Below are 18,804 nucleotides of genomic sequence, written 5' to 3'. Positions count from 1 at the left end.
CATGTTCATCTGTGCGGGACACGGACGTCTTTCTGGAGCAGGGGCGGTGGGGTAGCCTAGAGGTTAAAGCGTTCGCTCGTCACACAGAATACCCGGGTTTGATTCTCCACATGGGTACAATGTTGAAGTCCATTTCGTATCAAAGGGAAGTGTACCTAGTTGCGATGGGGAGGGTACCTAGAGCATCAATAGGGAGGTACCTAGTGCAGCAATAGGGAGGTACCTAGTGCAGCAATAAGGAGGATACCTAAGGTATCAATGAAGAGGGTACCTAGGGCATCAATAGGGAGGGTAACAACGGTATCAATGAGGAGGGTACCTAGGGCATCAATAGAGAGGGTAACAACGGAATCAATGAGGAGGGTACCTAGGGCATCAATAGAGAGGGTAACAACGGAATCAATAGGGAAGGTACCGACGGTATCAATGAGGATGGTACCTACGGTATCAATAGGGAGGGTACCTACGGTATCAATGAGGAGGGTACCTAGGACATCAATAGAGAGGGTAAGAACGGAATCAATAGGGAAGGTACCGATGGTATCAATGAGGATGGTACCAACGGTATCAATAGGGAGGGTACCAACGGTATCAATGAGGAGGGTACCTAGGACATCAATAGAGAGGGTAACAACGGAATCAATAGGGAGGGTACCTACGGTATCAATAGGGAGGGTACCTAGGGCATCAATAGGGAGGGTACCTAGGGCATCAATAGGGAGGGTACCTACGTTATAAATAGGGAGGGTACCTACGGAAGAAGCTTGTACGAAGATGCTGAATCGTTTTCGCATCGTGTTCTGACTGTGTGGCATGATCATCAGTCATGGCGTATCAGACGGTCGCGTGGATCCCGTCTTGTCCTTCAGTCGCTGATATCCTGCCACCAGCAGTGATCAAGGGAGTTCATACCACAGCCTTATGCTCGGGGCCACATTGTATCACCGACGTTCACAGATTACACCCACCAGTTAGTTGGGGGACTTAGACGGAGACAGCAATATTTGAAGATATCTTAGCATGGAACTTATAAAGGATGGAATTCCTCACTGCTGGCTGTGACGTTTTAATGACTAATCACCTAAATGAATCACTTCATGATTTATGTATAACTGTCGTACCTACACTTGATCATGACATATACATGAGTCCAAGGTAATTACATCCATTATGTCTTGTAAGAAATAGATTCAGGTTTCAACCGTTTGAAAACGTTGCAAGTGAGCATTCGTCATTGATCTTCGTTGGTTTGAAATATAATATTATGTGTTGGTGCAAGATAAACAGAATATCCCATGTAAACATGACAACGGCAGCCGACCGGCAGTGGGACTACGAATCATCTTCCAAATGTAATGTACTGTGTGGGTTTTAGGCACGCCATAATGGACGCCGAAGGCATGGGCCCATTTCATTAACACCATGCCTAAAGACTTAGTCATTCCGATTGTGTTCGAAGCCAATGCGCCATAAATCACAACGTCAGCATTGTGGTCAAGATCCGTGCAAACATTATGTCGTAATTAATCGCCTTTGATGTTTTTAGTGTTTGTTCAATTTGATATTATTTCCATCGACTGTACAATGTCTATTCTTCCAAATAGAAATGGATCCATATTTTGCCGCATCCTTTGTCGGAAAACAAAACAGCGCCACTTCAGTGTCTACAGTTACACGAAAAGCATGAGCGAACTGTTTTTTTGCGTCATGATTGCTAAATTGAATATTGGCACTTCGGGATACACTGTAAATCGAATTCCTGCCATTTAAGCTTTTTCAGCTCTCACTGACTACGTTGATGGCCATATCACAGCGCTTATATAATTACGTGATTCAACTGCAAAAACAATTGTGTCAATTAACATAAAAATGACGCTCATGTTATTTCTAGCTTGGCAGTTAGTTTGGCTGTGGGTGACTGGAACGATGGTCGGGATTCACCTCAGAGTGTGCTACTGAGGTAAGTGTTCTGATATATGTATAAGTATCGATTTAAAATACGATCCACTTGCTGCATAAGGAAACATATTATATCATGTACTCAGATATTACCTGATATGACGATTCATTTAAGTAACAAGATAGCCAACCATAATCTGGGTAAGCGGTAACAAAAGACGATATTTTTGTGGATTAATTGTTCTTTGGAATGTACATGAAGCTCGAGTCAGTTTATTGTTTGACCTTACAAGAGCACACTAACTGATTGATGAAGACTTGGCACATGCCTGCAGGTTTTAAAAATGCTATGCGTGTACGCAGCTATTATTCGGTAATTTCGACTATTGCAAAGAACATATATAGTGGAATCAGGTGATGAAGGATTATGTATATGGTTAACCTTTCTGTGCGTAAGCACAGTTAGATGATAGAATCGTATGTCAACATTTTCGTAGCCCGAAGTTGTATTGAAAACAGAGAAACAGGTTGGGTAACTACATCGTTCTAATTATAAACGCGGCAGATGACAGAAACAGTCTGCCATACAGGAACAGTTCCCGGAATATTGTTATCAATAACATTGAGATGATCAACCCCATGGCATACGAACGTATGTGCTTAAGTCTTAACATATGCTTGAATCCACATCGGGTAGCCTAGTGGTAAAAGCGTTCGCTCGTCACGCCAAAGGCCCGGGTTCGATTCCCGACGTGTGTACAGTGTGTACGTGTGTGAAGCCCATGTCTTGTGTCCCCCCCCGCCGTGATATTGCTGGAAATTTGCTAACAGCGGCGGAGAACCATACTCACTCACTGAGTCCAAATGTTTCGTTCCTGGTTACTAATAATTCAGATTAGCAAATATGAAATTACCAGTTATCATTACTGTGGTCAGATCGTCCAGATTTAATAACACAAAACATTATAGCTTTTAGTCCACGAAATTGAATTGCCCCCAAAAATAAATGTCTGGTCTGAGAATAGCATGTATATATATAAATAATACGGTATCTCCTGTCAAAATGGGAAACTGGTTCGTACATAAGACGTATGTCTAATGTCAGATTTCCACTGAATAAATGTGTTTTTCAGCTTCAAAACGCCCGAATATGAAGTTATGGAAATATAACTGATGAAGAGGAACTATTTATGTATTGTGTGAAGGATGCCAAAGCATTATTTTATGTGTAATTAAGTTTGGGAGACTCATAGCAGAAGAAATCTAATTCATTTTAAAAAGACAAAAAACAAAGGGCTTCACATATTTGCATTCCGGCTGGCTCGTAGGTTAAGATGACAATACAAACCTGCATGTAGAACGAATAGCGAATTGATTTATTTCCTTGTACTGAATATATACTACATGACACACTTGTTCCACGGCGTTCTGTTATCGCGTGTTCGAGTTCCAGATTCGCCCTCACCGCTTGTCAGCACCATAACCATCCCCGTGGGTTTCACCCAACTAGTAAACGTTTCTCAATCACTCCGGGTTCACCCAACTTGTAAACGTTTCTGAATCACTCTGGGTTCACCCAACTTGTAAACGTTTCTGAATCACTCTGGGTTCACCCAACTTGTAAACGTTTCTGAATCACTCTGGGTTCACCCAACTTGTAAACATTTCTGAATCACTCTGGGTTCTCCAAACTTGTAAACTTTTCTCAATCACTCTGGGTTCACCCAACTTGTAAACGTTTCTGAATCCCTCTGGGTTCACCCAACTTGTAAACATTTCTGAATCAGTCTGGGTTCACCCAACTTGTAAACTTTTCTGAATCACTCTGGGTTCACCCAACTTGTAAACGTTTCTGAATCACTCTGGGTTCACCCAACTAGTAAACGTTTCTGAATCACTCTGGGTTCACCCAACATGTAAACATTTCTGAATCACTCTGGGTTCACCCAACTTGTAAACGTTTCTGAATCACTCTGGGTTCACCCAACTTGTAAACGTTTCTGAATCACTCTGGGTTCACCCAACTTGTAAACTTTTCTCAATCACTCTGGGTTCACCCAACTTGTAAACGTTTCGGAATCACTCTGGGTTCACCCAACGAGTAAACGTTTCGGAATCACTCCCGTTTCACCCAACTAGTAAAAACCTCTGAATCACTCTGGGTTCACCCAACTAGTAAACGTTTCTGAATCACTCTGGGTTCACCCAACTAGTAAACACCTCTGAATCACTCTTGGTTCACCCAACTAGTAAACGTTTCTGAATCACTCTGGGTTCACCCAACTAGTAAACGTTTCTGAATCACTCCGGGTTCACCCAACATGTAAACAATTCTGAATCACTCTGGGTTCACCCAACTTGTAAAGGTTTCTGAATCACTCTGGGTTCACCCAACTAGTAAACACCTCTGAATCACTCTTGGTTCACCCAACTAGTAAACGTTTCTGAATCACTCTGGGTTCACCCAACTAGTAAACGTTTCTCAATCACTCCGGGTTCACCCAACATGTAAACATTTCTGAATCACTCTGGGTTCACCCAACTTGTAAACGTTTCTGAATCACTCTGGGTTTACCCAACTTGTAAACGTTTCTGAATCACTCTGGGTTCACCCAACATGTAAACGTTTCTGAATCACTCTGGGTTCACCCAACATGTAAACGTTTCTGCATCACTCTGGGTTCACCCAACTTGTAAACGCCTCTGAACCATAAAGCTAGTTCTGCACCATGAGGTATTTTTTTTATTGAAAGCCTAGGCAAGCCTAGATCAAACTAACCAAATCTAGTTTGCTTTATTCCACATATGAAAACAGCAGAAGAGGAAAGGTTCTCTCGAAGAATTAAAAACATATGTTAAAGACATGTTTTCATTGCCTAAGTGTTAGTCTACCATTAAGCGTAAGCGCCGTGATATAATGAAGTACTGTTGAGAACGGAGTACATCACAATCCACTGAGTCGTGCTATGTGTACGGTGTCTTTCACTTTCATTTAAATATCCTGAACCTATTTGGTAGGGCATGCTTTAGGGGAACCACGTGTGTAAAGATGTATAAACACATTATATATCCTCCTGTAGGAATACGTTTTTGTCTTTAACGTTCAAGATGTCACATTTATATGTTTAATAAATTGATACCGTAGGAATATTACACAGCAGCGATTACATGTCACAAACTTCCTCCATGATGAAGTGCATCAGCGTATCCATTAATACAATCTGAAATAACTGCTTGGGTGACTGGTCTGATGGCTGTTATATTTAGAGTGTTGATGTTTGGTCTATGTCATGTTCATGATAAAACAATAACTGCATTCTCATGAACTGGAGAAATCGAGGGTTGGAACTGTGATTAAATGGGCGGAAACTGACGCGATACCTCGCCAGCCTCCAACACAGCAATGAGATCAATCTGAGATAAAGAAGTGGTGGTAAAGTAGTCTTCAGCTTCAGTTTCTGCCCACTAACGGATTGAGTTTCTTCATTCCGGGGCACGTCTTCGTAAACGTCAGTTTCCCTTTCCCTCTTGAATCAAAACAAGACTTAACTCCAACAAACAATAACAACTTCATTGATCGTTTGTTAAGACAGTTGGACGTAATATGCCTTGCGTTGTTTTCTATTTTCTAATTTTTTGTCAGCTGGCAATTTGTTTTAACCCCGGTTTCAATGACGTCCAAGACATTCTAAGTCCATCATGCAGGGGCAGTTTGTCTCTACCCTCCACGACGATGCCGCAACAAGCGACGTCGTTGGAGAGTGGCAGCGCAATCGGTGCTGTCAGAGGAAAAAGATAGTTTAATGACATGAGATCAGAGAGGCATTTGTTTCTGGTTAAATTGGATTGTTTTGTGATTGGAGTGCATTTTTGCGTAAGTGGACTCGTAAATCATTGGATCTACCGAGGTTATTTCATCTGCCTGTACTTAAGTATGCGACATGAGTTCTTCAAATGACTCCGATGCCCTACAGCTGACCCTAGTTAATGCTGCAGGAATACCTTTATTCTTTACTGAATGCGTTCAGTTAAAAGTGGTTTAAGTGACAGAAAACCGTATCATTACATCATTAGATGGGCATACTGTAGACATGCAGAGTACTATATGAATATGTCCTCCTTCTGGTCTTGTGATTGCACGCTTTCAGTGTACTTGTTTGTCTGTCTACCCGCCAATATCAATTGCAAAATACTTGCAAATAGAACATTTACTTAATAACTAACTCATCATGCAAATAATTCCTGTCATTGTACCTCATCTACAATGAGACCTTATTATAGCTGAAAAGAGCAAATATGGTTCCATGACTGGCAATGGCCTTGCCCGACTAGTCCGCCGAGTGTCCTGTCTCACATACTAGTCAGATGACCACGGATTAATGCGATTTATGGCTGTAAGTTGTAGACGCATTCTTCCTGATTACAGTTTACGAATAGTGACACCATACATAATTCATTCATTGGAGTCGGTCAGTGCACGTTAGACGTGTATGGTACCACAACTGGACAAATGGATACTGCCAATCTGAACTGATACTGCCTCGGAATATCGTTTTGATAGACGGCAGAGATTGAATGGTCATTCGATATCACACTTAATTTGCTAAGGCTATCACTTGCGAATCAAATTGTATCTGGACTGAGAGCATTGTCAGACATAATGATGGGTACAGGGGTCTTTCAGAGGTTAGTATTGTAGGCTGACATTGTAGACCGCTGCCGTGGCGTCCAAGCGGATGTAGAAACACGGGGTAGGTTATGCGGAGCTCCCATATGTATTGGAGCTTTCCTTGTAGAACTAAACGACTTAAGGTTCGAGTTATGGTATGACAACCCTTTTTATCAGTCGCTGGTGCAACAATTGTACATACATATGAAACGTCAGCACCGAATAACCAGTCTAGATTACCCTCCGAAACATATTCCATTGGACGCAAAGGGTAAAATTGTGGTGAAAATGATACGAATGGATCACCGAAAATCAGTCATGACACCAGGTGTTCGAGAATAATTTCAACGACCAGTGTCCACAATTCACTGTTTACATGAGAGTAGGGACATAGTAGGTGTAACCCTGACATCATCTGTGGAATACATACAAATGTGAATGTCTAATGCAGACTACACGTTAATGTAAATGTGCTGTAACCAATGGTGCGTTTTGCCTGGAACTTGAAGTTCAAGGTCAGGCTGTACATATTCGTGTATCGACAGTAGTCAGTTGCGTCTCCGAGTCCAGTGGAAGAATTTGCTTTCATTAGCTTTACCAATCCAATGATTTTGATTATCGGGTTTGTAGATGCAGACATCTTTTATCTAGTTTGTGCTGTACAACCTATCACGAAACTTTCACTTGGACGAAGAAAACTGGTGAAACTAAACTAAACTATTTCGGGGTTACCGCGCTTGAGGGCGTAAATACAAAACTCCCTAAAACTGATGATACAAGGAAAACTACTATGAATCTTGCTGTTCCTTGCGTTAAAGAAGGAACGTTCGGAGTTCTGTTTGCGTCTCTAATGGTGCCTTAAGGTATAACACATCTTGAGTGGGAACGTTAATGAACTCACACAGTAATTTGAGCTCACATTTGACCCGACCGCCCTTGTCTGTGTATAATTAAGTAGCGGGCTCAACCCAGTGCTGTCTTATAAGCTTCCTGGAGTATAAGTAGCTGTCCCTCTCTATTTCATTTAAGTCGTCCTGGGTACTCTACAGCCCCAACAGATCTCCCACTCCCATGTCTGGGATCTTTCAATGGTCCATTGGCCACTTGCCTAACTTACACATTGCCGGATTAATTAATTACTAATGCTGTAAATATCCTAGTCTATTCACTAATTGGCCACCTCTATGGGATCGTATGTGTGAATCCTTACAAGTGTCCTCGGAAACAACTTTGGTGGAGTGGTGCTATTGACCCAAGACGTCTGTCTGTTTCCACCTTGAGAGTACACCATATCGTTCCTCCCTACAGCTTGGCCAGTCTATTGCTCAGTACGACTGGACTTCTGAGGTCAACAGCGCAAGGTGGTAGTTTTGTCTGCCCGCCCAAACTTTAGACACATGAGACGATGGTGCGAACATTTCTGGCGACGCATTAAGTTGGGTGCTGCACACGCCCAGACGGTATGCTGTCGAGATAATATTCACACGCTGTTTGTCCACACTGTGGAGGATATAGTCGGTGGTGGGACGTATTTACAAGAGGAAATGGGCTCATCTGTTGCTAGCTGTGTACAAAGTGTGAGAGCCGATTATATTTTCCGTTGTATGTTGTGAAATGAACAAATGTACTATCATAAAATTCATTCTGGACAATCTCGCAGTGAACACTTTGACATAACATAAGGAGGCAACTTGTGTGAGCGCCTTTGTGACCCTGTGTCTGTCTTTGTGTGTATGTAAAACCTACAGATATATATAAAACTTTCTTGAGTTAATATATGTGAGACATACTAAAATACAATAGATTTATAACACACAGCCAACCCTAAACAGGAATGTTAGGGTTCCCCAGAGCTACGGGTATTGAAACTATTGTACGCAACCGTCGCTTTGCTGACTGGAAGGAGCCGTGAATCCTTACAAGTTCCCTCAATACCACACGACCTGGGTGATAGGTTATTTCAGGACATTAAGACCTGACTGTAGCTGCTTGTTCTACTTTACATGGGAAACTATGTTCGTGCCGGCATCATTGTTCGATGAATGTCATCACAACAGTGTTGTTTTCTTTACATGCATTTCGTATCTGTTCTTCTCGTTCATGATCCGTCGCTAAGCAACAAAAGAATGTTAATAAATTCACACTTAGAGCAACACGATAAATAAATACATCATCCTTCTAATTTCGGGTTGAAAAACACACAAAAAACGTGTAGCCTCTCTAGTCGGCGGGGAGAGATATCCAATTTTTACGGACTGGTGATGAGAAAAACATTTGGAAACAAATACGTATCTTATTTGGCTACAGTTTCACCTTGCTATATTCGAGTCACGCACTTAACTCTCTGCAGTTGTCAGTCGTATTATCGCGTGGGGATTGCATCTAGCGGTGAAGTCTGGAGTTAAACTGTGGAATGACTTGAAGTTTTACTATTATCTGAATATAGGTGTATAAATATAGGTAGTCTGCGTTATTTATGGGGTGTTTGAAAACCTGTACAAAAATGTAACGTATTCTGTGTGACAAGAAGTTATTTACTGTTGGTATTTATCTCACGGCTGGTGACGAGGGTGATGCAATTTCACCAATCTGGCATAGACGTCTTTATCTTACACAAGGTTTATGACACAAAGCTAAATATAAAATGATTTATCAACTTGTAATGGGTTGAGCTTAGTGTTTTATGTTATATATTCTAAAGTGCTGAAGGCAGAATATTATTTATACATGCGTCTTGCTTAGGTATATAGTGTATGTGAGGAATCTACAACACACACGGGACACTTTGTATAAATGATTGTATAGATACGGGGAATTGGTACACACAATTAGATTTTGTCACATTTACAGAAGGATATAAGCATTCAAACGGAACACGTGTAGAATAGTTTAACTGAAAGCGATACTGTTCGAATAATAGGTCCTTCTTAAGTTTACAAACAGCTTTATAAACCAGATCTTTTACAAATAGAAGGTTTGGATGATATAGACTTAGTGTAGTTGAAAGAAACGATATTTATAGAATACATTTTGAGAATATGTTGGAAATATAAGAAATGGCATAACGGGATACGAATAAAGTTAAACTATATGGATACTATAATTTCATGCAACTTTAATTCTTCAGATGATGCCCAAACAAATAAGTATGGCTTTATGGTGTATATCACATAAAGGCGTATTACGGGAAGTTAAACAACAAGACTGACATGGCAAAACTACTAAACATAGTTGTAATTACGCTTTAATAGGGATTTTTTGCATACTCCTTTTTGTATGACCTGTTTATGTCAATGTTGATTTTGTTGGTTCTGTACTGCTGGGCGGTACGAAAATGAGTGTCAACCAAGCGAAGTGCCATATCAAATCGGCCCAGACCCAGTTTTTCAGGGAGAGGCAGTTTATGTGCAGTGTGTTGAGAAGGAAAGCAACCCCACAGATGAAGTCGGCTGGTCTGACAAGTGAAACTGAAGGTTTTCTGTTTGCTGCTCAGGACCAGTCACTTCCCACTCGAAACCGTCAATGTGTGATTTTGCATCAAAATGTAAATATTAAATGTAGATTATGTAATTAATTTATGAGACTGTCTTACACATTGTCAGTGGATGCCCATCTTTGGCACAAGCACAGTGTCTTAGGCGGCATGGTGGAGTGGCTCGATTATTTCGTTACCGTCTTCGCGTGGCTTGTGGTTTTGACACAAAGGTCCATCCATGGTACGATGCAAAATATGTAGAGGGCGTCATGGAAAATGATAAATACAAAATTCTTTAGAATAGGCTTTTATATAGCTTCAGACCAATCCAGGCCAACAAACCTGATCTTGTCCTTTGTGATAAATCCAATGAAATCATTTATATAATTGAATTTACTGTCCCTTTTGACACTGATGTGATTGACAAGATTGAGGAAAATCATGGCAAATTTGCTGATCTCGTTTTATATATGTCACGCTTGCATCCCAAGTACCACGTTATCCGACTCCCCAATGTTCTTGGTGCCTCCCAATCTGTTGACTGACATTGGGAGAGTACCCGGGTTTGCTACCAGGAATACAGCCCTTCTGACAATCTGGGTAATACAGAAGGCTGCAGTGTTGGGGAGTCTTCAAATTCTCCGAAAAGTTCTGGTGGTTTTGACCAGGCAGCGCTTCCTGGGAGAAGTCTCATTCGCTGTCTGGGCGACGCGTAGAGGGGGCAAGGGCCCTGAGCTGATGATGAGCCTAACCAGCCTGACTCTGCCAGGATCACCCAAACCCTCTATGCTGCATTTATTTATTTTAATCTGTAAATAATAATTATAGAACTATGGGTTAAAGTTTGCAGAAACATATCTTTGTATGGTAAGCCATTGCTTTTATGAAAACATTTTTACAAAACCAAACTGTAGAGCCACAGGTCAGGCCGTATTTGTGTGTTTTATGATAATGTTGATCATATGTTCGTCCTGGAGTATTCTTCTGCGGATAACACTATTGAGAGCGCTATTAATATTGAGCCAAGGGTATCGTGAACATGGTATACACTTGGTGAAAATGGGCGTGGCATGTCTAACCCTTAGCTATCTACGGTGATACTGACTTTACTCTTGTACACTGGAACCAGCTCTACCTGGGATGTGTAGAAACCCAGCCAACGAGAACAGCCAGACCCCAACACGTAACTCTACCGAGGAATAGGTGAATGAGGAATAAATGAGCAGGTTATTTTCCTAAAGTTGATTACTTTCATAAATTTCCTACACTAGAACGGGGAAGTCTGGTGCTACTACCTTCAAGCCTTTAGATAGCGAGGAAGCCATAAACCACTCTCCTGCAGTTCGAGATATCATCCGTGCATGCTATGAGATTATGCATCAGCACTGTGCGTGTGTACTGCTGATGCTGCACTGAAGGAACAAGCTAATATATATAACAACCTTTGGATTTGACCTATAGCGATTTTGTTCCTGATTGTAGTGATAATTACCGTATCAGGTCCTACGTTAAATGTTTATGGGTGCTATGAATAGACAAGCTCCTAACCTGTTCACACAACATTGACTTGCAAGAACAACACATTACCCAACATATCGCATGTCGTGTGTTATTGTTCCTTAGTGGTAACGAATACACCGGAACATATTTTATTGTGTACTGAGAGAAATTAATTGGGTCCATATGGATCTGTTCTGTAACACATGGAAGATGTAACACATTGGGGATGTGTAACTGATCGCCCCATTGGCATTTGCACTGTTGTCGGTGTGCATTCGTCCTCCACATCTGCAGCTGTTGGGATGTAGAACATTGTCGGCTCGTGTGGTGCCATTAAATTCTAAGTTTCAACATGAGAGATAATTAATTGTGTCACTTTCCCAAAAGTCTGGCATTATTAATTTTATGAAATGACATGGTAGTTGATTTAAAAAACCGCCACAAATCAGCTGAAAATGTACAATTATACATGTAGATCACTATAGATCATGAATAAATAAAACCAACTATAACTGCCTCCTACATTAGTTCATATCGCTCAAAATCCCATCAACATGACAGAGATATTACAAGTGACACAGTTTCTTGCACATGGAACGACCGTTGAGTGTAAGAAAAGTGACACAGCATCAGAATACTTAAGGACTAATAAATAGACAGTCAATCAATAAGGCGAACAGGGGAGTTGGGTTGTCAATCAGCGAGTAATGTAACGTGCTCACTACATGATCATCTAAAGAAAGAGTTGAAGGATATTCAAATGAAGATTGTTCACGTTACTGTTACAACTGTGCCTTAAAATGTGACAAATGTGCACCAAATATACACCAAATATACACTGTTATGAAGCAGGGTGTTGTCTGGCTCGGCTTATCGTCCAGCGTGATGGTATTATCATTATGCTTTAATGACGCATTGTTACAAAGTGAACCTCTGTCTCCGTACCGTTGTTTAGTTCTTGTAATCGCCTTAGCGTGTTGATAAGGCACTCGCTTTAAACCGACGTGAGATGAGAATGGTTATTGCCTTGACATGAGCGAAACACTTCACCCCACAACGCAACTAATTTACATCTAGTGAAAGTATCATTTTAGTGCCTGTTATGTGACAAAATCTGTAAATTATCAAATTCATTTAAAAAATGGTGACAATAAATTTAGAATTTATTGTCTTTTACATTTTATACCACGCTGAATAACGACGGCATATGTGAACTTTATGTTTAAAAATCTATTAATCAGGGACAATTTTTCCTTTATTACCGTCAAAGTGATATCAAGGTAATTGCGCAGTTCAAGTTAAATATATCCCTACGCTTTCATCTGATAGCGTTATATACGCCCTACAATGCCGGAGAATGCTTTATATATTGTTCGTAAAGGTTGGACAATAAATATCACATGCTGCAAAGGTCTGATAGACACTTTGTTCATAAAAGTTGACAACATCCAGTCAGATTAAGGTTAGAGGCTGATTATAAGATGGCATGTGTTTTCTTGAAGGCTCATTGCAAGGCTTAAACGTCACATCGAATTAGTTTTGTTGTAGGTTGTCAAGTGAATAACCGTTTGTATATACGGCAGTGGCATCTTAATTCCTGTTCTTGTGAACTTTGCGCATAAACCTCGGAGATGGGCGCAACAAACATGATATTAAGCTGCATGTGTGCGTTTGAGATTTGTCCAAGTTGTGATCAATGTTCGGCATGCGACAGCAAGTGTTACTATAGGCATGACACCGGCCAATGGCGCAATACTTGCAAATACTCATTTGAATTTAATGTGATGTTTTAATGTGTTTCAGTTGTAATGTACGAGAGTGAACTGCTAACCAGTGACATCTGTAGCCCATATTCGATACTTGGCTTTCAATATTATCAATTGACATTAACGGGGCTTTATATCAACACACAGGTGTTGCCTTCGAAATAGTGCATCCAAAGGAAAGCGAATAGCTTTCATTATGAAAAATTCAGAAAATTTGCTAAATATTTCCTGATCGATATGAGGAATTACTCTGAAACTAACCAATCGATTAGTTTCAGAGCGTCATTTGGGATTCATTAGAAACTAAGTGACAAAAATCGACCAAAGGATTAATACCTCGCTATGTTCAATTTTCCATCTGTCTGCATTTCCAGTGCTTACTGTCATGTTAAACACATAATTGCAATTTCCGCGGTGAATAATTTAACGGTTGTTACATGCTTGTGCAGATACCGATTATGTTTCGGTGTCTGTTAACGGCCAGGTGCCAGGACAAGGAAGTACCTAACTTGCTTGTGAATCAATGGACACCGCCATGTATTCATGGGTACACACATTTATAGACTCACGATTGAGTCCTGATATTATTAATTTACTCTGGCAATGGACAACGATTATCAATTATCAGGAGTTCAAGGTGTCATTGATTGCAAAGCTGAAGGAGTGGCAGGTATCCGTGCATCGTACAACGTGAGACTGTACACGCGGACGGTACACTGAGTCGTGCAGTTCTAGAATCATAGAAGCATAGAGGCATAATAACACAACGGCATGGAACCATGAAAGCATAGCGACAGAGATGCATTGAGGCATACAAGCATAGAGGCAGATAAATGCTCTGAGGCATGAAGCACGGCGATGGTGATGCATTGAGTCACACACGCCTCATAGCAGTATAGATGTGTGACATGGCTTTAGCATATACACATGTGTTACTAATTTAACTACAAGTACCCGAGGTACTATTGGTGCGACTTAGTTACTAGACGCTGCTCCTGCTACTCCTGCAACTACTTCTTCTCTTTCTGGAGCTGGCGGTTCTACTGCTTCTGTTACTGCTGCTGTTGCTGCCCCTAATACCTACAAGGGGATAGTGGTTCAAGCGTAAGCTCATCACGCCAAAGGTCCTAGTTTGATTCCCCATGGGTACTATGCGTGAAGCCCATTTTGGGTGTGCCCTGTCGTGATATAATTGTTGGAATATTGCTTAAAGCGGCTGAAATCCTACTCACTACTACTGCTACTGCTACTACCACTACTACTACTACTACTACTACTACTACTACTACCACTACTTCTACTACTACTACTACTACTACTACTAAAGTAACTGCTACTATTGCTTCAACTGCGTCTACTTCTACAATGTATAAAGTTATTACTACTACAACCACCAAAACATCAGTTCTGAGCAACTTTTAATGATACTTGTTGTATATCGACTGAGTTGCGACTATGAATTATTCAGTGGCGGCTAAAACAGCTCATACAACTTATTATGAAATTCGCCAAACAACTTTCCACATCTGAAACGTGTTATATTCATCGATTGTAAGCGTTGACATTGTACAGTAATCTTCAACTTTAAGATCTTTGATGATTATGAGGCGTCACCTTCAATCATTTTGAAGATCATAAATAATTCAATTTCCGCGTGTGCAAATATAAACAAGAGGTTCACATTCAAAATTTATGATGATAACAGGGAGTTTGAAGTTCGACATTTCGGTGATAAATGAATCCTCAGTTTTACAGCGTTGCTCCTCAATCTTCAACTTCCAGAAGCCGATAATATTTCAACATGCGTTATCTTATTAACTTTATGAGTTTAATATCACTCACAGTATGCCCCCCTTCAAACCCGGGCGTCATATTGCGCCCGGGATCATGCATCAACTTACATATAATGGAGGAAGACCCATTAACCGTTATTCTAATAAAATAAATAGGCCAATTGTTGTGTCGCATCAATCACAGCTGACGATATATTTTGTTTGAGTTTGGTTTCCAATTGGATAACGGGCTCCCATTGTTGACCCCAACATCCTGATCAAATGTCATCAGCAACAACACGCCGCTTCCACAAGCCAATAAACCATGCATATGGGCCGTAAACAACCCAGGCCCAGGCAGACCACTATTGGGTTTCTACATCTCCTTTCCGGACCAACCCAAGCTTTTGTCACGTTGAAACACTTTACACAATTAATGTGTTTAATGTCACTCGTAAACCTCCTAAATAAGCATTCCATTGGAGAACTAATAGCCTAGTGGTACTTCAGCTAAACGGGGAGGAGTGGTGGGCCCTTCAAGGTGGGTGGAACACGTGGTATATGGACACTCTATTTATAGCTGCTGTCAAAGTAAGAGACTGTGAGTATCATTTGGAGGAGTATTTGCCTTTTAGGAGCAGAGAAAATGCCGATGTTCACATTTTGAATACAATTAGTTTTAAGAACCGATATTAAGCGCCCTATCATCTTTGTACTTCATCGGGATGGAGATCATTATCTCAGTCCGCTCATCAGACCTTTGCTCTTTATAACACCCTCGACAGATAAAACTGTCATAACTACATGCTTCAACCTGTTTAGACATATTACTTTCAGAATAGTACCTAATGTGATTTTGTTTGCTCGTCAACTCAGCTTCATCTGTGCAAGCATAGGACCGTATGATAGAAGAATGAAGAGCTAAAACAGATATGTCTACACGAATGTTTATTTGCACATGTATCCGCTGTCGGATGACGTATTGTTCCTTTATAACGGTACTCTGCCCACATGTCGTCAGTGAACTTTCTCCCCATGAATATATAACAAAGAAATGAAACTCCTCTATGTGCATTATAAAAACAAAAGAATTGCATATGTAGATTAATAATATAAAACATCAACGCTAGAGCAAAATCGATTATCTGCCGAAACAGACTTCACTGGACGCACAAGGCAAGACAGTGGTGAACACAAAATGCGTAGATCACTGAAATGCATGTTTGTATATAGTGATGATTCTCCGAGTGGCCCAAAGCTGACAGTAATACAACAAACTTCATTGTGGACTGTATCATTGAGGCAGTGATAGCGACGTCCGTTATGGAGCTGTAAGGTAACGCTAAGGCTTATCGGCATATAATCAGTCAACCCCCTTCTTTAGATGAGCGGTAAGATAGAAAGATACGAAACAACATTCTGGATGCGCAGGCATTTGTGAGATACATCACTGTCATGTTAGGGTCGGCCTTACTTCGGTAAATGAATGTACCAGGGGTACCACGAAGTATATATTCATTAAGTGATTGTCTTGTTCTCCAAGACATCTGTTCCTCTCCCCCGGAGCTGATGTTAAAAGCTGTCGATTTGTATATAATAGCAGTTCACGTCCATCTGTTTTTTGTGACATGTCATTCTGCAACCGACCGCCTCCGTGGTCTAGCGGTAGAGCGTCCGCCCGGAGAGCGGAATTTTCGGGGTTTAATCCCCGGTCGCGTCATACCAAAAGACGTTAAAAGATGGTTCTTGTTGTTAGACTTGTCTGTCGCTCGGCATTAAGGGGCTGAAACAAGGACTGGTTAACTCGGAGTTACACAGTATACTGTGTTTGAGTGGGGTATTTTTGTATCTCAGTGGGCTCGCACGATAAAATAAAAACGTAGTCCGAACGGAGTACAAGCAGCACACACACGTACATGCACGTCGCTTTAAGAGTGCTGTACTCTTAGACACCTTCACCTCTTCTCCTGCATCCCGCTTCTCCACATGTCGTCCATGTAGGATGTCGAGCCTGGTGGACCTGCCCGACGGCATACACGCCGTCTTGTATAACAATTGGTTTGGCCTTCTGGGTCAATGGTTTCGAACAGTCAATATGGCCAAACCTAAAGGCGAAGACCTTTGTGTTGGGAGTCTGTGGAACCACATGTTGTCGAGCCCAGAGTTGGGGTCGGGATGTAATATATCGCTGCCTAAAGGCTTCAGGGCATTACTTTGTCGCACTCTTCTTTGGTATATTATCAATTCAAGTCTTGCAATTTCTCTGTATTCCCAGCCGACAAAATGACATCTGCTTCGTCCGAGTTTAATAAATTGTGTCGGTGGGCAAAAAGAACTACATCCTTTGGCATCAATAGGAGACTGATTTATCCAATCGCTTTACAGTAACGCCTTAAGCACATAACTAGCATAAAAAAATCTTAAGAAATCGGAATTGTGATAGAAATTTCAATTCAATACGATGTGTTCTTGGATTGAATTAATTTCCATTACGATTGGAAACTAATTATAAGTGACTCACGAATCGAAGCGGTGTGTCTTTTGTAACCTTAAGCGTACCCGAATTAAGCTGTCTATTTCAAAACTATTGGATTTCCTGCAAACAGTCATTACCAGCAAGACAATCTCTGGAGTTATTCGGCGGGGCAAATCAGGCTGAATGTGATGCCACAGAAATATAATTGACAAGGAAACTACAACATTAATGTTGGCAAGACCGTCCGTCACATGGTGACATCTGTGAATGCACTGTAAACAGAAGTAAGGTTAAGACCTCTTCAACATGGCACCATTAAGACACACGCAAGTGAGCTGTTCAACCATTCTGACTTGAAATCACCTGTTTGAGTTCCAGTTAGTTTCTGTGATAAAGAGATCGGATCGTGAACTCTTGTCCTGTGTGTCTTGAGCGTAGTCGTTTTAAATGTAAATGCTGTCTAAAGCTGTTCGGCGCATTTCTTCGATAATGGGCTCTGAAGATAGATTTATATCATGTAAAATGAGGCGTCATCCTTCACGTGGGAATACATGAGTTAGTCCTGAGGGTAATGTATGCTCTGGCTTCTGAATTATAGCATTTACTTCGGTAGGAGGCCATCGCACTGACTAATGGGTCAGGGAAAGGCTTCGGAAGCTGTCATATTGAATTTGAACGTGGGGTACGTGGAGAATTAAACCCGGAAATCGTGCATGGAAAAACAGCAGATTTTCTTCTAAACTATAGCAGAGTGTAGAAGTTTACTCGCTGCCGGACTAATGGAGTCTGTATAGTCCGTGACATGATAATTATTATTTAATCGATAAACATAATCGAAGCGAATACCCGGATTGGACTGTCCACAGAGGTACAAGGTTTAAAGCCGATGTCTGTTTACACTTTCTCATTTGAATATGGGAATTCAGGTTGGTCTCTCGCACACTCATGCTTAGAGTACCGGTTTGAAAAGGATTGACGTTTCAGGATTGAATTGCAATCTTTTTATTTTTGCGTGTGTAGTGTATATATCAATGCAGGGCGACATTCTTAATCTTGCCAAATGTGACGATACAAATGTGTGGTTTGAGATATCTGAATGCAGCTGTACACCCGGACCATTATGGAGGTACAATGTAGAACTCAAAACCGTTTGTGAAATCTTCCTTCCTAAACCTTCTCTAGTTTGATTTATTTCGAACAAAACAATACAATATCAAAAGCAACATTTAACATGAATTTCCAAAGTT

At 41.0% G+C, this 18,804-nt stretch overlaps 1 protein-coding gene across 4 annotated transcripts in view; it reads left to right on the top strand.

The window, feature by feature from the left end:
• The window catches only part of LOC139471318 (zwei Ig domain protein zig-8-like), a 122,868-nt gene that overhangs the window by 28,662 nt on the left and 75,402 nt on the right, over positions 1–18,804 (top strand). For 2 of the 4 annotated variants that reach the window (XM_071253647.1, XM_071253637.1), the window contains one exon: positions 1,892–1,960. The exons of the other annotated variants lie outside the window; for them this stretch is intronic. The gene's annotated coding sequence lies outside the window, so the exon portion shown is untranslated. The remainder of the gene's footprint in view (positions 1–1,891; positions 1,961–18,804) is intronic. 4 annotated transcript variants of the gene reach the window in all.

Source organism: Haliotis cracherodii, unplaced genomic scaffold (assembly GCF_022045235.1).
Source record: "Haliotis cracherodii isolate W230 unplaced genomic scaffold, xgHalCrac1.p SCAF_1, whole genome shotgun sequence".
Classification (NCBI taxonomy): Eukaryota; Metazoa; Mollusca; class Gastropoda; order Lepetellida; family Haliotidae; genus Haliotis; species Haliotis cracherodii.
This window is presented reverse-complemented; position numbering and strand designations above follow the sequence as displayed.